Source organism: Vicugna pacos, chromosome 7 (assembly GCF_048564905.1).
Source record: "Vicugna pacos chromosome 7, VicPac4, whole genome shotgun sequence".
NCBI classification, from domain to species: domain Eukaryota; kingdom Metazoa; phylum Chordata; class Mammalia; order Artiodactyla; family Camelidae; genus Vicugna; species Vicugna pacos.
Genome location: NC_132993.1, coordinates 68,238,535 through 68,256,341, shown reverse-complemented (window position 1 = coordinate 68,256,341; position 17,807 = coordinate 68,238,535). Strand labels below are relative to the sequence as shown.

Sequence of the window (17,807 nt, the reverse complement as noted above, 5' to 3'; positions counted from 1 at the left end):
GTCTAATTTGGTTAGAATGATGTTCCTTTTACTTTCATTTAGAACAAGGTTTCATATACATACACACACATACATACCCATTCACACATACACATATATACATATATTCATAATATTTAATGCCATTTTCAGTTTTGCTTAGATTATATATTTTTCTATAAAACCTTTATCTTACCAAATACAGTATTCTTAACCAAGATAAAGGTTTTGGAATGCAACATTCTAAGTTATAGCTTATGATTAAGTGAGAATATGAGTTAGGAAACTATTCAAGTAATTCATGCAAAAGATCATAAAGGTTTGAGTCATGGTGTAGGCAGTCAGAACAAAAAGGAGGGACGTTTCAAGAAAAATTGCTCAACTAACTAGAAATAAAGAGCAACAGAAAGTGATAATAATAGCAGCTAACATGTGGGGATAATTAAAGAACAGACACTGCTAAGTTGTGAACTCATATTGATTTATTTAATCCCCACAGTAACCTGTTAAATATTATTATTATTCCATTTTACAGTTCTGGAAGCTAGAACAGAAAGATAAAATTAGGTGTCCAAAGCTACAGTCAATAAGTGATAGAGCAAGGATGGGAACCCAGGTAGACTAAGCCCAAAACATATGCTCTACACTGCATTATATACGACTGTTGATTAAATTCAGATTGAATGGTGATAATAGAAATAAAGAGGTTAATAAGTTCAGTACCGAAAATAAAACATTAAAAAAACCTGTGTTATTTTGCACATTTTGTGTTTGAAGGCCAGGAAGATATAAATGTAGATAAGGAAATATGAGCTGGAGGTTTGTACAGGAAGATACAACGTGTAACAGACTATGGCCAAAACAACTGATCACACCATGATCTGAATGATGGCATATAGGTATTGTGAATGTGAGTATAATTACCAGATTTGCCAAACATTTCTGAACATTGTTCTGAGGCCAACACAAATGAATTGGCCTTAGAGAACTACCCACCAGCAAAGATGGCTGGAGGACCAATAGGTAATCCATTAGACTCAGATGAACTGAAATCCACCTGGGGATCAAAGAGCTCAAACCAGATTATGCATCATTATGTATGAGAGTTGCAATAGGCTGATTTTGTTTGTTTGTTTGTTTAAAATACCTGATCTGGCGATCTAGGCTGGATACTTGAACAAGTGAAACCAAGAGTTTTTGGAAATATGGTGCACAGTCAAGGGTGGGGATGTTCTGAGGGAAACATAAATCATTTCAGCAGGAGTGAAGGAAAGGAATGCAAGAACTAGAGTGGTAAGAGGTTGAGTCACTATAAATTTTCACCTTTAGATGATACTATAATTTCCTATGAAGCTGATACTATTGTTGGAGATTCATTTGTTCATATTTTAGTAGAAATATGATTATTTCCCCTTAAAATTCCCTGGATTTATTATTTTTGATACCACAGAAATGTCCTCAGGAAGAGTTATAAGCACTTAAACTCCACCTATATAGAGATACAATCCAAAAAAAAATACAAATAAGAAGGGAGAGTGTATTTCCACATCAACTCGTCAGCTTAAAAAAATACATATAAAATTTGGGAATTATTATTCCAGGAAGGATGGAATTTCCCTCGACAGGAAAATATTCACAAATGAAAGATGTAATGCAATAAATAAATACATGATTAAGAGACAATAAGACTGCACATCTGCTTCCTGGAAGAATTATGATGAATACATTGGGAAATGTTTCTTTTGGTTTCTATTATTAAAGGTGATCACATCAAGAAGGCATGATATTGTGTAAAAATGTTATCTCTTTTTCTTTGTTCACACCCAGATGATAAATGTAAAATGGCCACATTTTACATAAGGCTACCTCCTACAGACAAAGAACTATAAACAACAAACCAGAAAATGCAAAGTATACTATTAACATGAATATTTTTGATAAGGACATTTATTTTGGATTAAAGTCTAGTCTAGTTGAATGGTTTGACAGCATTTTGTACCAGACTTTCATATTTTAAAAATGTGGAAAAGTCCCATCTCTGCTCACATAATCTATCAATTACTTGGCATTTTTGGTGAGGGGGTGAGGGGTGTGCAGTTAGACACCAGTTCCAAGAAAGCTTCATCCTTTCTACAAGCTACTCAGAGCAAATTGCTCAGGGTAATGAACAGCAAATACTATTCAACAATTTTTAACAATGTTTAAGTATAGTCTATATTTATTTTATATTTTTAAGTAGCTGAATTATTACTAAAAGCCTCTCTTTACAAATGAGTTCCAAAATGTGCATGAAGGCAAGTACCTTTAAATAAACCTGTATCTGGCTTAGGTTTCTTGAATCACGGGGCTATTCTAAAATTGATAGATAACAACAATATAAGTCACAAGGTAAGTTCAAATAAGAACAAGAAAGCAAATCAAAGACTTCACATTTTCCAGGTTGCCTGGAAGAATCTTCCTAAAGGTCTTCAACCAATGAAAGCATCACAAAGAACACTTCACAGACATACATCCTATACAAGAATCATTCCTTCATTTAATGCTTATTTGTTTGCGCTACAGTGACAGCATGGTCATCCAGACACATACATTCCTGCCTTCACAGAGGCTGCAGACTAGAAAACAGGCGATTTCAAGGGGTGAGTACTACAACTGGGAGAGGAGAGTCTGAGTCATCACATGCTTTCATGTTATTTACTGTTGAAACGTTACAGAAATGACAGGCCAGTCAAGAAACAAGGACCACTCGGAGGGTTGGAGTACTCAGATGTATTACGGCCGGCAGGCTCAGAGGGGCTTCTGCTCCGAAGCTCTTAGCACCTCCAAGACGTGCGCATCAGGTTTTACAGGGTAAAGTACAAGCTTGGGGTATTCGGCCAATAGGCATAGAACAGCTTTAGCAGCATTATCATCACAAAAGTGGAGGCGGGGAGGCAGCAAACCAACATTCCAAAGCCAGATATGTATCTTTGAAAATCCAGCTGGCTAGCAAAAAACATGAACAGCAAACCACCACTAATTAACCTAGATTTACAAGTTAGTCTAGCAGATCTCAGATCAGTATTCCAATACCTAGTTTTGAGTTATCCTGCCAGCCCAGCCCAGCCTCTTCTTCACATTCCTAGACTTGTGAGTTATCTTGTTAGACCAGCCCGGCTTTTCCTTCACAATAAAAACTACTTTACATGAGAAAGTAGGAAACCCATCTTCTACTTCAGTGCTCTGATTCTTTCCTAACAAATTTTTTTCCTAAGAAGTTTTTTAAAATGTATTTAATAACCCTCCAAAACTTTCTTACCATTTAACATGTTAATCTTGTAATATACACACACACATATACATAAAATTATATCCTATATGTACTATATATGTAGTCATATATATATTCTATATTATTATATATAATCACATATATATATCCTATATTATATATATCCTAAAGGATTAACATGTTGCAGTAGACATATATATGTACATACATATACATTGTAAGGGGGAAAAATAATTTCACTTTACCCTTCGAGGTTTCTGGCTGAGACACCCCCTTCCCCTATAATAAAAAAAAAAAATAACAGGAGAAAAATAAACAGAAGTTTAATAACATGTATACCTCCTGTATACATGGAGGATACCCAGGAAAACTGAGTAACTAAACTAAGTGGCACAAGCTACACCTTAAATACATTCTTCAGCTAAAGACAAAAGAAAGATATGGAGTACGAGGAGCCAGTTACGGGAAGTTACCAAGCAAAGCCCAGAAAACAAGGGTATAGTTGTTGTGCAGACGTAAGTCAGTGGTCTTCTCCAGTGATGAGAGTTTAAGATTTAGTCACCTTTGTCTTCCTGGTACAGAGTAGAAGATACCCTTACAAATAGAGATTTCCCTTATAAATGCAAATTTCTATTACAAAAGGGTAGCTTCTACTAGGTTTTCAGAGCTTCTCCTATGTCTGCTGTCTCTTAAAAAATAACGAGGTCAAGATAATCCTTACACCAAAGAGGCAGTTTTGGGGGCAACACATTTGTTCCCCTTTAGATATATACATATATACGTATACATAACAGTGTCTATACATAGATATATAGATTAAAAATTCTATAACGTTAATAAAAGGCATTCTTTTTAAATATATAATGAAAGAGGACAGAGATCAGATCCAGAGCAGCTTTACAGCTTTGGAGATCATAACCAGAACAGAGTCTTTGGTTATCAGATAAGAAAGTTAATATGTTCTTTTGGAAATGGTCATTATTATATGACTAGCAGTCATTACTATGCCTGGGTCTAACAGCCCCAGCAGAATGCACTAGATTTATTTTCCAAGTCATCTATCAACATCAGCGAAAAAAAAAAAAAGATGCTTGGTCTTCTAGGAGTGAAGATACTTCGCTATAATCTCAGCATTGTAATGACTCATTTATGTGTCTCTGAACACACTACAACTAGTGTCTTACAGACATGGATCATGAATTACGGAAGCCTGAGGCCATTCATCTCAAACATTTAGCACCATTCTTAGAATATAGTTGTTCTTTCATGTTTGAGGAAGGAAGTAAGGAAGAGAGGGACGGAAGGAAGAATTACATTACTTCATCCTCAATCCTCACTGTAAAATTAAGAAATTGGACTAGACATTCTCTCAGTTTTTTTTTTTGAAATATCATGAGTCTATGAGACGAAAATTATTTTACTATTTACATATATTTTTAATTGCAGGGATTTCAAAATAGGTATCCTGAGATTGATAATTTATCAGGCTTACATTCTGTTTCCCAGGCCAGAATTAAAACAGACATGCAAACAAAAGCCCACAGGTACTAGGTCTGTTAAAGAAGTTTTAACAAAATACACCATGTTGGGGAAATTCTAAAATTCAGTGTTGGATATGCACGAATTCAATATATTCAGAATGTAAAATTAAACATCGGAGTAACATTTCCTAAACTAACATGTTGCAGCTACTTTCACAAAGTAACTTTTGCTCTTAACCTTCTTTTGAATGCAGGTAATCTAAAGCCAAAATAAGCTGATAGTAAGGAGATTTTCATAACTTATTAACTTAGTGGTACGGAAGGCTATAGACAGTTAATCTAGCACCTAACATTTTTTAATTAAATAACTACTGCTATCTATGAGACTTATTTTAGACGTCTTTGATTGAGGAAAGGATAATCATCCTATGACTTCCAGATTCTTTCCAACTAAAACTGAAAAAGAATAGCTATTTATTTAAACAAAATAATGACTCAGGATCTTATTTTTGACTCTCACAGCTCTACTTTGATTTTATTTTTTTAACTTGCAATTACAAATCAACAAAGATTGATTATGAGGTGTCAAGGAGAATGAACAAGATGTAGGCATGTATCTTTACCCTAGGAGATGATGTTTTGTTAAAGGTATAATATGTATTTATTTATTTATTTATTCATTCATTCAAGGGGTTGGTAATTAGGTTTATTTATTTATTTGATGGAGGTACTGGGAATTGAACCCATGACCTTGTGCATACTAAGCATGCGATCTACCCACTGAGCTATACCTTCCCCTCTGTATTTTAAATTAAACTAATTTATTACAAATAGAATGTGTGTGACAGGGAAAATAGGTTACTAATCTTACTTATGTTTTATGAATTGTTACCCTCATGAAGAACATGAGATTTGCATTAATTAGCTTTTGAAAAATGGACAGGATACCATAATTTTTTTAAAAAAAGACAAAAGGATGAATAGCAGCATGACATATACTGACCCTAAATGTTAAACATATATGACAGCAAAATAAGGATTCACTATTCTATTTCACAAACTAAATATTAAGATTGTCATTGGCTTATATTTCTAGTTTCATGATATCTGCCTGAAAGTTGCTGTCTACACAAACTCCCATCTTCTGTAACTAAAAATTATTTCAGTAATCTGAAATATTTAAAACTTTCTATAGCAGGAAAAAAGTTCTTGAGTATTTTATATCCTTCTGGGATCAAGTCTCACTTGTGACCTTATATGTGGGAAGATATTACGTGCTCTATTGTGAATTCTGGAACAATACATATTTATTTCAAAAAGCCTAACATAAATCAGAAAGTTTGAATGCTAACATATTCAGATTCTGAGAGGAATACAGAGCAGTTCTAAGTCAGGCTGAGTACAAAGTTGCTATGACAATAATAATGCTTTGGCTACATAACACGGCAAAATCATGAAATACTCAAGTAACAAGTCTGATATGATAGCCTTCTATTTCTCTGGCTTTCCTTATTTTCTATTCTCATCACCACCGTATTAGTCCAGCCCCTATGTTATCTACAGAGTCTCCTAGCTGGTTTCCTTGAAAACCATTCCTACCTTCATCTTCCTAAAACACTAATTCATGGATTATTTCATGGCTCAAAAACTTAGTGGCTCCCAATTACCTATAAAATAAAATCCAAAGTCTGTATCTTGGCATTGGTAGGTTTTCGTATTCAAAAAAATTTGCTTAATATATGTTGGTGAGAAGAAATAAAACTATTTCAGTTGATTTATTAAATAACAGTGTTGTCAGGCACCAGGAGAGATTCTTTATTTATATTTTCTTACTTAATACTCAGATGTGTTTTGTATACAGAGCTGTCATCTACCCCACTTCAATTATATGAGGGATCCAGAAGCTGAATTAAATGACTTAGTGAATTTACCCAAATAATAAATTGTGACTCCAAAGTGTACTCCCTTTCCACCACAATCAAGTGTAAACACTTGTATGTACAAAATCACAACCACAATGGAAGAAAGCACATGATGAGATCATAACAAGAACTTAAATTGCCTGTTAAGTGGATGATCAATTGCCTTAGACCAGGGCCTCCTGGAAAAATCACTGGCAACATGAACAAGACCAGAGAGAGGTCAGGGTTAATAATTTATGTGTCTTTCCCATTTAAATAGTCACAGAAATGAGGAAAGTGAACGGATCAGGGAGGAAAGTCTATAGAGAGAAAAGAACAGAACCGTTGGCAAAGTGCCATTAGTGGGAGGAAGAAAAAGGAGTACCAGTGATGGAGCTAGAGAAGGAGCAGTCAGATACAACCCAAAAATGACAGGGTCCCCCAAAGAACAGCGTGCCCGAGAAGCCCGGGATCATCCCCTCTCCCCATGTTCAATCCTGCACTACCCACCTGCAATAAGAAATATGACCTTGGCCCACATCACACTTTTTTAATGACCCTGGAACCGTGCAGAAAACCACTATTAACCTGGCTGGTTCCCATGACAGCCAAAAGTAATCATTTGAAAAAGAAACTCTCCCTGCCCCAGCAAAATGCTTAGAAAAGTAATATAAATTATCTCCCTTACTTAAAATCTCATCAAGAGACAAGCCAGGAGATTTATAAATATTTATTCACTAAAGTAATAAAAAACCAACAGGAGTAAGAGAGAATTTATAAAAACAAAGCAAACAAACTAAATTGACTCTGGGTTCTAGTCTTTAAAATTGTTTCCTTCTCTTGATTTGCTCTAATAAGATTATCCTTAAGAACTCATGGAATAGAAAATGCCACATAATAAAGATAAAGATATATATATCTTTATATATATATAATTTTTCATATATATGAGAAACATTTTACGTCAATTTACATCTATTTATTTGCAACCACAGGAGAATATTTAATATTCCTAGATAAACACTGTAGAGTATAAGGCTTTATGATTATTCAGAAAATATTTAGAAATTATTTCAAGAAAATCTTATTTATCCTATTTCTGAAATGCCTCACTTTCTATGAAATAGAAATAGGGTCTTATATACTGTTATGAATATAGTGCATATAAGATAGATAATTTAAGATACACTAAAACAATTTATAAACTATGATTCATATAAAGTATATTGATAAACAGTCATAAGCCTAAGTGACAATTATAGGAATAGACTAATCTGAAACAATACCAAGAACGGCCTTAGAAAAGTATTTTCCCATAAAATAACTAGAATGTTATTCAGTTTCACTTCCACTTGCTCAGAAGCTGAAGTGACCTTTAAGTTCAATTTCTGGAAAATATCATACTTGCTGTTTCTATTAGCTACATCCCAGAGAACTGCCAAGCAGGTGAGGCAGCATGGGACAAAGGTTTTCTCTGTGTATCAGTCTGCTTACACCCAGATGCAGGAGTTACGCATTTATCTCAGGGCTCTCCTTAAACTTCCTCCTTGAGAGATGAGGGCTTAGCTTCTCTTAGGCCACTTGATTCACTATAGGTTCCTGCGAGGTCCCCTGAAGCCCAGCACTTAGGGAGCGAGGATCCAGGGATGTCTCTAGCTCAAGCAGGGCAAGTTCAGCACTGGTATATCATCTAGTAAAGGGCTAGTCCCTGGGCATGAGACTGCATACAAGAGACTGTCACTGGGCAGATTTCCAGATCCTTTAGTGGATGGCCAGTGAATTAGGCCACTTTGCTTCCCTTCACTCCCTATACGCGGGACTGAAATAGGATATTCTCAAACCACACAATCCTGAGGGCATTAACAACAAATTTCAGAGCAATCACTGGTTAGGAGCGGTACAGGGACAAGGAAGTGATCAAATAGCAGAAGTAAGTTGTGGGCAAGGGATCAGAATGACCGCAGGCCTACACTGGAGGGCTAAAGAAATATCTGTGCACTGGGCAGAAAAGTCAGAGGGGTTCGTGGAGGCTGTTGAACACATCTGTATTGTTTACTCGGGGATGGAGCACTTTAGCCAGGAAATATGTAATGTTATCAATTCAGTATTAGGCAGAGAAAGGAGAATGGGGGAATGCTACAAAATAAACCTGGCAATCTACATGGGGCACCAAAAGATTTTACTACTTGCTGTTTATCCTCTATAACTAGCTGTTCCTTCTGAGACAGCTAAAGGGTTTGCCCTGGATTCTCCCTCATATCCCCACATCATGATCTGTTGTGGTCTGCCCCCAAATGATGTCTCTTTAAACACATCATTTTAAACTTCTGTGCAAGGGAACTATGTTCAATATCTTGTAATAACCTTTAATGGAAAAGATATGAAAATGAATATATGTATGTATATACATGACTGGGATACTGTGCTGTACCCCAGAGGTAGACACATTGTAATTGACTGTACTTCAATAAAAAAGAAAAGAAAAGAAAAAACACACTTCTGTGCAAAAGCATGAGGTGGTAATGGTCAATCCTAAAATGTCATTCTCTTACCCAGGGATATATCTGAAAGAGGTCACCACAGGACTTTTCTTTGAATGAGGTGAATGATATTCAGCAGACAAAATACAAGAAGACAGGAGAGCAATGCATAGATGGTGTGAGAACCTGACCTATGTGTAAACTGCATAATCTGTGTATGCATAATGGAAAGATAATACTCACACAGGTAACATGATGTACCATACAGCATCTGACTGTCCTACATTAACCGATTTATTTTTTACAGTAACCCTAGGAGGTTAGTGCTTTCATGAATTCACAATTAAAGGATGGGAAACAGATGTAGAAAGGTCAAGTGACTTGTCTAAATCACAGAGCTAAGAGGTCTCAGAGCTAGGTTCAGAGCTAGGTTCACACCCATGCTGTCTGCTTTCATAGGGCATGGTCTTAACCACTGCACCACATTTCTCCCCACACCTGAAAGCCTTACAGTTACACTAATCAAAGACTCTTTCAGTTACCAGAGTGACCTCCTTTATAAGTGGAGTGTGAGTAATAAAGGCTAATCCCCAGGTGTTGGAGAGGGACCCAAGAGAGAAGTCGGGGTTGGAGATAATACTCGGGCATAATCTCCACATAGATAAAAACAGAGGTCAGGGAAGAAGATGACATCATTAAAGAAAAGGCAATAGAAAGAAAAGACCAAGACTATGAATAGGACCTTTAGTTTTTTTGGATTTAACATCATGAAGGGACTTGATTTGACCCGTGATGATGATGAGTTCTTTTACAATCATCTGTCTCAGGGTGGCAGCCATGTTTTTACTTCTATATTTCATCTGTGACTCTGACAGTGCCCAGCACATAGCAGGAACTCAATAAACCCTTCCTGAATTGAAGAAAATATGAAAAGGGAATTCAGGATAGGAAGGCATCAAAAGTAATATGAATATGTGTGAAATGACCTTTGCAATGAAGGAGTGTTTGTGCGAGATAACCTTTATGATGAATTACACATCTAAAGTAGTCACAAGGAAAAAACAGGTCACGGATTCTGAATAGATTAATTTCTATTCAAGTATTGAGACTGTGTGCTTATTATATACAAGACTTGGTGATGATATGCATGAGAATATGGAGAAAGATGTCGAAGTAACAACCATTTGGTCCTTATCCTTGAGAAAGTCTTGTGACACTGGAAGTAAGAGAGATAGTAATAGTCATTGAGACTGAAAAAGATCTTACAGAGAGGAGGGCAAAACTTGAGTGAAAGCACTTTTCCAGGCAAGACCTAGTGGATATATGTGAGGGTGGCTAGGAAAGGGAGCATTGGTTGGGGATCAAGAGAGGTGATGGTGGGTAAAAGGAAATTATTCCAAGGGAAAGAAGGAATATGTAAAGTCCCATGGGGACAGGGTACAGAAATTGTGGGCCCATTTGATCAATGCTGATTTGTCCCATTTATTAATTTGGGGAATTTACAAGACTTTTTTGTTTTTGTTCCTCCTAATACATTACCTACTTAAAGCACAAACACTCTTTAACTCTGCTTGTACCCAATAAAGGAACAAAAGGAAACTCTAGAAATACCCAAGAGTTACAAGTATATTAAAGGATTATTGTGATGGCTATCACAAAGATGATGGTTGTGTGATTGATAAATATTAGGGGAAAGCAGACCTGAATGCAATTGTTAGTTTTAATAAGTCTCAAGTGACAATGTACAGGATATGAGATGACTACTCACTGGACCATAACTTCTGAACTATGGATCAAAAGCACCATTTTCTGGAATATGAAAAGGCCCACATGATAATGACACAACAAAAGAAGGGCTCTAGACAATCAACATCCAGAGACTGGGGGTAGGGTGGAGTGAGGAATTGCAATATCTTAGCCCGAGCTCTCTGAAGGGTTTATTGAGTGCACATGTGTAAGCATAGCATTCCTCGTCTCTGCTAGTTACTTCTGCCAAAAACTTGCCCTTTTTAAAACCTGAACAATGAACACTCTCTGCCAAACCTCTTCACAGTGCAGTCTAAGACAACAATCCCCACAGCTCTGTGAAATGTGAATCAAGCCAAAGAAAGGGAAATGTTACCCTCTCATCTGTATATCCTATACAAATGCTTTTGAACAGCTACTTTACAGGTGATAAAAGCCTTACCTTCATAAGTTGTTACAATAATTTATTGATTTATATTAACTTCTCATTTTAAAATTATAAATAACTCATCTTACACTTTTTCATCATGCAAATACTTTAGCAGACAGAATAGTCTGGTTATTTTAACCTTCTAACAACATGCTTGGAAAGCAACTTATAACACACTATTTCGATTATGATAAGGAAATATTTGAAGCTACGAGACAGAAGCTAGTATGGCCAAAAGAGCAAATTTTGAATCAGAATACATGTCAAGGATAAAGTTAATAAGTATACAACTACATAGAAAATTTGTCCTCTAATAAGGACAGCCAAACCTCAAAATTGATGAGAGCTGAGATGATTAATCTGCAAAGATATGTTAAAAAATGGTACTCTGGTTATAATTATGTATTCATAATCCATCAATACTTGAAAATATGTCTATAGGAAGTAAAAAGGAGGCAACATGATAGCCTGTGCAAAAATATGAATTGCACTTATCTCTATTATGCAAATTAGATATGTGCATTTCTAAAGGTTTATTTCTTCATTCCTCTTTTTGAATAAGCTAAATTATCCTAGGCAGGATCTCGCTTTTAAAAAATGTTACTCAATTCTTTCATGTAACAGAAATGAAAACTCTGCATCTAAGATTCCAGTGAGAGCCTGGAGCATATTAGTCATATTGATCTGAGTCTTTTTCAGACACTTTGATTATTTCAGGAAGTTCAGTGGGGAATCACCAAGAAAAGAGGCCCTTTAGTCACACAGTCACATATTCTGGGATTGGATTCCATGACTCTTCCCGAACAAGTTCTTGAAATGTGTTTTTTTGTGTGCAATGACTCATATAAACTAAAAACAGGAAAAAAACAAAGCATGTTTAAATTTTTCAACAATTGCCACAGTAGAGCACAAATTCAGCAGAAACTCATTAACTATAAAGCACAGAATCAGGCAATTGTTAAGTAGTTACAAATATAAGGTAACATTCAAAAATAAGACATCAGCATGTATAAAAGCTTGCATAAGGTGGAATGACAGGACTTTGGATCCAACCATAAGTGAGAGAGCTTACTGATAGAGAATAAAACTCAATTTTTTTAAAAAAATGTGATAATGAGTGTGTATATGTCCATGTACGACTGAAAAATTGTGCTGAACACTAGAATTTGACACAACATTGTAAAATGATTATAAATCAATAAAAATGTTTTTTAAAAACTATGCAACAATTTGTAACACAGAATAGAAGGAATAACATGTGATTTTTATATATAAAAAGAAAGTATACACACAAAATGAGGGAAAGCACTGAAAACACACACACACACACACACACACACACACACAGAGAGGTAAAAAGGGAACCGGCAGCCTATATATAATTTCTGGAACACACCTACGTCTCAGCTTCTAGGAATTTAGGGGCACATAGAGGCCTCCTAGGTATATTTTAAATTTCAAAATAGCAATGATATGTGTAGTATACATATAATATTTGATACAGAATAATCTTTAACATATTTAATGTAGCTGATGTCCTTGAGATTCAAAGAGGGGAAAAAAGAATATATAGTTACTGAGCTATTTTAGCAAGAATTTGGAAGCACAATCATTGTGTAAAACTGAAGATACCTGGCATATATGTTGGATCTTGTCAATACCAATAAAATAGCAAAGCCAGAAGCAGAAAAAAGTTTGTCTTCTTTTAACATTTAAGATTGGTTTATAGGACATCACTGATACCTAGTTTTCTTTGCATAAGAATGTATAACAATGGGGATCTGGAAACTTTTGTTAATCCAAATAATCCACTTTATTTTGAAAAATAAGTAATTATGAGAACAACTAATTGAAAACACATGCTTATTATGATAAGCTCTAATATATTTAGCATCAACAGAAAAAAAAAACGTAGAATAGTAGTACCTTGAACAAGGGAATAAAAATGAGCATTTAATTAATGACATTAACATTTCTGGCCAGAGAAGGGTTTACCTTCTATACAGTTTCTAACCAAGGTTAACCTATATGTTTGCAAATATCATTTTTAAAAACAGACTTTATTTTTCAGAGAAGTTTTAGATTTTCAAAAACATTGAGAAGATAGTACTGAGAGTACCCCATAACCCACACCCAGTTTCCCTATTATTTTTACATCTTATGTTAGTATGGGCATTTGTTACAACTAATAAACCAATATTGACACTTTCTTATTAACGAAAGTCCACCGTTTATTCTTATTTCCTTAGTGTTTACCTAATGTTCTTTTTCTTTGGATCCCATCCAGGACACCACATTACATTTAGTTCGTGTCTGTTTGGCTTCTTCTTGCTTATGACAGTTTCTCAGACTGTGGTTTTGATGATCTTGACAGGTTTGAGGAGTATTGGTCAAGTATATTGTAGACTGTCCCTCTATTAGAATTTGTCTGATGTTTTTCCCATGGTTTTATTGGGGTTATGGGTTTTGGGGAGAGAGATTGAGTGTTATTTTCAACCCATCATATCAAGGGCACATACTTAGAATGTTGAGGTTGCTGGTTGAGACAATGTTTGCTGGGCTTATTCACTTTAAAGTACTCTTTTCTCCCCTTTCCAAACTGAGTACTCTTTGGAGGAAGTGACCATGCTCAGTTAACACCTCAGAAATAAGGAGTTACATGTTCCCCTTCCTTTAGGGCAGAGTATCTCCATAAATTATTTGAAATTCTCCTGGGTGAGACATTTGTCTTTTCTCCTTCATTTATTCATTTAGTCATCATTCATTTATATTAACATGGTCTCATGGATATTTATTTTATACTCTGGGTTATAATCAATAGTACTTTGGTTTTTTGCTCAAATTGTTCCAGCTTTGGCCATTGGGAGTTTTTTGTTTTTGTTTTCTTTTGGCTTGTCTCTTTGACACACCCCTATCATTGTGCATATGTGGTGTGATAGAGTGTGTGTGTGTGTACACATATATATGTCTGTGTGTTTTGAGCATTTGTTTATTTTTTGGCACAAGATGCTCCAGGCTCATGTATATTTCCGGCCCCAGTCCTAGAACAGTAATTTCCCCGAGGATCCCTGGGTCCTTTCATTGGAGAATGACATTAGAAAATGAGATCTAGGCACTGGATGTCACATACAAAATTTATTTTTTAAGAAAATTTCATGTTTAAGCCAAGAATTACCATGTATCTTTATGTGTAGTAGATTTATGGATAATTTTTCACTAACAATTCCCTACTTTATGCTTATCTGTATTTTCTAGTTTTTTAGTAATGATCATGAATTATATCTGTAATGAAAACCATTAATGTAAATATAAAAGATTGGGAGAGGGTATAGCTCAGTGGTAGAGTGTGTGCTTAGTATGCGCAAGATCCTAGGTTCAAACCCCTGTATCTATATTTTAAAAAAATTAAAAATAAATAAATAAACCTAATTACCTACCCTTTAGATAAATAAATAAATAAATTCTAAAGGATATACACTCCATTTCAAAAAGAAAACTAAAATTAGTATCAATCTCTAATGACCCTGTATTTAGTATTACAAATAAAACTGAGAATTCTGACAGTTCTAAATAGCTATCTTTGAAGTGAAGTGCTGTTATATTTCAAAACTGAAAAGTTTTCCTCCAACTAAGAACAGTATTCATTTTTCACCTTAGAAAACATTTCTTTCTATCACAGATCATTTCAGAAATGAAGAGCAAAGATTTATCTGAAAACAACAGCAAATACCAAAACACAAGAATGTCTGAATTTCATATGCATCAATAAATGCCTTAATTTCCTTTGTATGGATTAGTCTATGAGAAGGATAAAAAACCACAGAGGAGTAAAAGCCTAACACTGATTTTATATATTCCATTAAAGGAAACCAGATTGTTTATACATAACTTGAGATTATGACATCATTAGGCATGGATCACACTGTCAACATGTTTTTTAAAAAAGGCTTCTATGGGACTATTTAAGCAACTTAAGAGGGTACTTTTTTTCTGGACTTTGTTTTTAAGTAAATCATACATGCACATAATACATGCATAGATTATACTATTTCTCTTCACTAATGCAACTCCAGACAATATCTCTACTGAGTAATTTTATTAGTCTAATTTCAGCTAATGTAATATGCTCAAAACTATATACATTTAACTCAGTTATTAGGTACCAGTTATGTAGGCTCATTTCTGGACCAAATATAACACCATAATCCTTAAAAGCTGTGTAAGATGTGAAAAAAGACTGACTAAAACAAAAGAGCAAATAAAATGAATAATTAATATAGTAAAAGTATATTAATAACATCACCACTATACTATACCTATACAATTTTATTTATTTTCCATGAAAGCAATAATACTCTATTTTAAGAGTAACTTTTCAAAGAGAGCTATGATTACTCATGTTTATTAAATAAATCATCTAATTGACAAGAATGTTTCCCAAAGAACATGTCATCCAAGCATTATGTTTCCCAGAAGGAACAGTAAAAGTTGAGTCACGTTTGTCTTTTCCTAAATAATGAAGCTATAACAGTCTGAAGACATACTAATATTTATTAAACCAGCATCAATCAGAATGTTTCCCCTTGAGACTGAGAAGTTGATTTTTCAAATATCTAATAAAAATGGGATGACTTAACCCAGTAACTCTGCCCAAACAGAAAACAAACACTGGGCCACACAGATATCTGCCAATTCCAGAGGACATCTTCAGAGACACTTTCAGGTCTGTGACAAATTTTGATAGTTAACAAATACCCATGCAATGTAATGAGAACATGGTATGAAGAATAAGAACTGAGCGCCACGAAACCTCCTGTCTTAATTTAACTCCAACCCCAATGTATTTCCTAGCTCTGGAAAAGAGAAGACGTGAGAGTAATTCAATTCAGTGACTCAAGTTCAAATCTATAGTTGGTCTGTTAACCTGTCACTGGAAACAGTACATGTGCTTCCTCTGCCTTTGTAATTGTTTATATTCCTGACTTTCCCTGACACCAAAAATAATTCTTACTCCCACCCTCACCAGCCCACCCTCCACCACACACACACACACACACACACACACACACACACGAGATTAAAAATAATTTATCTTTGTGCGTTTTACCCATGCAAAATTATAAAGCAAATTCATTAACTAAGATGTATCTATGAAGGTAAATTCTGCAAAAAAGCAAATGAAAAGATACATAATTATTTCTTTGCCTTTTACCCTAAGTTTCTGCTGGTGTTGTTTATAGTTTCCTGATAATTCCAAAACATTTTGCATTACCAGACATTTTTCCTTGACCTCGCCCTCTCAGAGAGTCAGCTGGAGGGTAATAGAGTCAAATTATTATTTCTCCCAAGTGAACGGCGACAGACTCTTCCAAAGGTGAACCAGTGGTGCTGAAATATGAAGTCAGTTTGTAGGTATTCAAGTCATGAAGGCAATAAGTAGACTAATGAAAATATCATTAATTGCAGGAAATTTTCTCAGTAGAGTCATGAGGTAACTATTTGACAAAATGTTTCTTTTGTTTTCATTTTTCCTTTATAAACATTATTAAACCCACTAATAATTCTTATAAAGTACAATAAGACCCATATAAGTATAGATTATTAATATCATGTATATATGATTCTTGGCCTACAGACTTGATGTAGCCCATACTCATCTTTGACCCTGGATCCCATTTAAATTCTTGGGATTCTTCCTCTGTAAATTATAATATACAGATACTGCATCAAACTAAGCTTAGAAAGGCCCTCCCTTTAAGAGGGGTCATGGAAAGCTACCTTAAGTCCCTAAAAGGTGACCCACATCCTGGTAAAACAGTTTCAATCTCATCTCTGTTCTTTACGAGTTTGTATTTGAACACATCAACTAACACCTTTGTATCTCATCATTCTCATCTCTAAGATGAAAATAACCGTTTTGTCTATTCCCCTAACCATCAATACCATTTTTAAGAGTTATGATTTTTCTTAAGATAGCAAAAGCCAAAATGAGACACCACCCATTTCAAACCTTCTGTCTCTGCTTTTTTTATCTTAAAAAAGGGGGAGAATAACGAAACTTCAAATAATGTTGGAAGTATTAATCGTGATACAAAGCACCTAGTATGTAATAAGCCTGAGATATTAATATGTGATACAAAGCACCCAGGATGCAATAAGCGTTTGATAAATGTCCTTTCCCTTCACCAATTTTCCATTTCATAAATGGGCAAATTCCATTTGAAATGTTGGCAGTCCAGATCAGTACCGTTTTATTGTCTCGCAGCTACCTCTTGACCCTATTCTTATCTCTTCCCACATCACCTTCCTGTATTTCCTGGCCTTTCTCTTCCAAGGGCCAAGGTCTTTTCTCATCTCCCTGACCTGAACCATAACTTTGTAGCTTGTCAGCGATGGCTCCTCTGGCCAGGTCTAGCTGCTGAGGCGAGCCTCAGTGACTCCAAGGTTGGACAGAGTTAAAGTAACTCCGAGCTGGGGCTGCCCAGACTCTTCCTGCTCATCCTCCTGGCCGTCTGGCCT

General features: G+C 35.2%; 1 protein-coding gene across 3 annotated transcripts in view; it reads right to left on the bottom strand.

The window, feature by feature from the left end:
• SEMA3D (semaphorin 3D) overlaps positions 1 to 17,807 on the bottom strand; it is a 178,581-nt gene that overhangs the window by 159,058 nt on the left and 1,716 nt on the right. The window lies entirely within an intron of this gene.